Here is a 2,463-nt window from a genome sequence, read left to right as displayed (position 1 = left end):
CGCTGAAAGTATGGGGTTGACCTGCTGGCCGCTTTCCTTCCCGTCCACCAGGTCAACCCGCTGAATGTATGGGGTTGACCTGCTGGCCGCTCTGCTTCCCGGCCACCAGGTCAACCCCCTGCCGGTATGGGGTTGACCTGCTGGCCGCAGAGGGGCAGGCTCCGGGTTGACCTGGTGGCCGGCAGGGACTTCAGCCCCAGGGCCCCTGGCAGGGCGACCCTGCCCTTGTTCCCCAGAAAAGGAGAGAGCTGGCTCGCAGCGGGAAAAGCTGCCTACGGCACCTGGGATTCCCAGGCGGTCACCCATCCAAGTACTAGCCAGGCCCGGGACGGTTTACCTTCCGAGATCGGACGGGATCGGGGGCCTTCCGTCCGGTATGGCCGTAGGCACTCGGCTCCGGTCCGCCTCGTCCCCTTTCCCTTACTGACTCCCCTGCCTCGGGTGGGCCCGATCCTTTTTTCCGTTTTTTTTTTTCGCTCCGGAGGCTTCATGAGCCCCCCCCAACACCCCTTTGGGGGTCGGTGAAAATTTTTTTTTCAGACTTCCAGGGGCCCGATCCTGGCCGCGGGCACCCGGCTCCGGGCACCCGGCTCCGGGCCGCCTCGTCCCCTTTCCCTTACTGACTCCCCTGCCTCGGGTGGGCCCGATCCTTTTTTCCGTTTTTTTTTTTTTTCGCTCCGGAGGCTTTATGAGCCCCCCCAAATACCACTTTGGGGGTCGGTGAAAAAACTTTTTCAGACTTCCAGGGGCCCGATCCTGGCCGCCGGCACCCGGCTCCGGGCACCCGGCTCCGGGCCGCCTCGTCCCCTTTCCCTTACTGACTCCCCTGCCTCGGGTGGGCCCGATCCTTTTTTCCGTTTTTTTTTTTTTCGCTCCGGAGGCTTTATGAGGCCCCCCCTAACCGTTTTTGGGGTCGGTGAAAATTTTTAGTCAGACTTCCAGGGGCCCGATCCTGGCCGCGGCTTCGCAGGCTGGCCTGGGGGGGGGGCATCTCTAGCTCCGGCCGCGGACGGCGAGACGCTCGGCCACCAGGTCAGCCCGGAGGAAAAGGCTGAAAAAAATGTCTAAGTCCCCCCGGGACACCAGGTCAACCCGGAGGAAAAGGCTGAAAAAAATGTCTAAGTCCCCCCGGGACACCAGGTCAACCCGGAGGAAAAGGCTGAAAAAAAGTCTAAGTCCCCCCGGGACACCAGGTCAACCCGGAGGAAAAGGCTGAAAAAAAGTCTAAGTCCCCCCGGGGCACCAGGTCAACCCGGAGGAAAAGGCTGAAAAAAAGTCTAAGTCCCCCCGGGACACCAGGTCAACCCGGAGGAAAAGGCTGAAAAAAAGTCTAAGTCCCCCCGGGACACCAGGTCAACCCGGAGGAAAAGGCTGAAAAAAATGTCTAAGTCCCCCCGGGACACCAGGTCAACCCGGAGGAAAAGGCTGAAAAAAAGTCTAAGTCCCCCCGGGACACCAGGTCAACCCGGAGGAAAAGGCTGAAAAAAAGTCTAAGTCCCCCCGGGACACCAGGTCAACCCGGAGGAAAAGGCTGAAAAAATGTCTAAGTCCCCCCGGGACACCAGGTCAACCCGGAGGAAAAGGCTGAAAAAAATGTCTAAGTCCCCCCGGGACACCAGGTCAACCCCGAGGAAAAGGCTGAAAAAATGTCTAAGTCCCTGCTCGGCCATCAGGTCAACCCCATTCAAAGTGACGGGTTGACCTGATGGCCGGCAGTCTCACGGAAGTCCGGATGGGGTCGCCAAAAGTGCCCTCGGCCGACCGAGAGAACCAGGAGGTCGGATAGGATTTCAGATTGGTCCCCCTAAATTGGCGGTTGGATTTTTCGACTAGTTCATTTTGACGGGTGCGAGGAGATTTCTGAGAACAGGTTTTTCGGAACCTGTGAGAACCAGAGATGAGCCTCGGGGACCAATCTGCGCGTTGTACCCGATCTTGTGAGGGGGGACAGGGGCACGTTGGCAGGTGGGGCGGCCCCCGGCCCCCCCGAGCCCCCCCTTTTCCGGCTCTTTTCCTCCGGGGACCCCGTCGTCCCCTCGCACCCCCGGTGCAGGCCCGGTGGCCGGGATGCGAACTCCGACTGTCGGCGCCCCCCGGAGGGAGGGGGGGCCCGCTCCTCTCTCGCCTTCCGATCGATGTGGCGCTCACGTTCGCGACGGGAAGGGTCCTTCGCGGGCCGGCGCCCCCGACCGCAGGGGGCGTCTGGCGTTCAGGCGGATCGGGTCCCTCTTCCTCTTCGCGTCCCCGGATCCTGGGGCCGATTGGGACTTTCCTCCTTTGGGGGGGGGCCCGGGCGCGTGCCCGGCCCTCCGCGCCGTGGGGCCAGCCGGCCGAGATCTCCGCCCTGCGAGGTCGAGCGGCTCCGGCAGCCCACCCAGGGGTCCGAAAACCCAGGGAGCCGCGAGGCTCGGCAGGGCCAAACACGTCGCGAGAGCGAGCAGGGGCGCGCTGCGGTCCCCCGCC

General features: G+C 62.8%; 1 non-coding gene across 1 annotated transcript; it reads right to left on the bottom strand.

The window, feature by feature from the left end:
• Positions 1–269: 269 nt before the first annotated feature.
• LOC141979707 (5S ribosomal RNA) lies at positions 270–388 on the bottom strand. The gene has a single exon (XR_012637103.1). It is a non-coding gene; the product is annotated as a 5S ribosomal RNA (ribosomal RNA).
• Positions 389–2,463: the final 2,075 nt, after the last annotated feature.

The sequence above is a fragment of the Natator depressus genome, chromosome 28 (genome assembly GCF_965152275.1).
Source record: "Natator depressus isolate rNatDep1 chromosome 28, rNatDep2.hap1, whole genome shotgun sequence".
In the NCBI taxonomy this organism is placed as follows: Eukaryota; Metazoa; Chordata; order Testudines; family Cheloniidae; genus Natator; species Natator depressus.
Note: the sequence above shows the minus strand (reverse complement) of the source record. Positions and strands in the feature narration are given on the sequence as shown.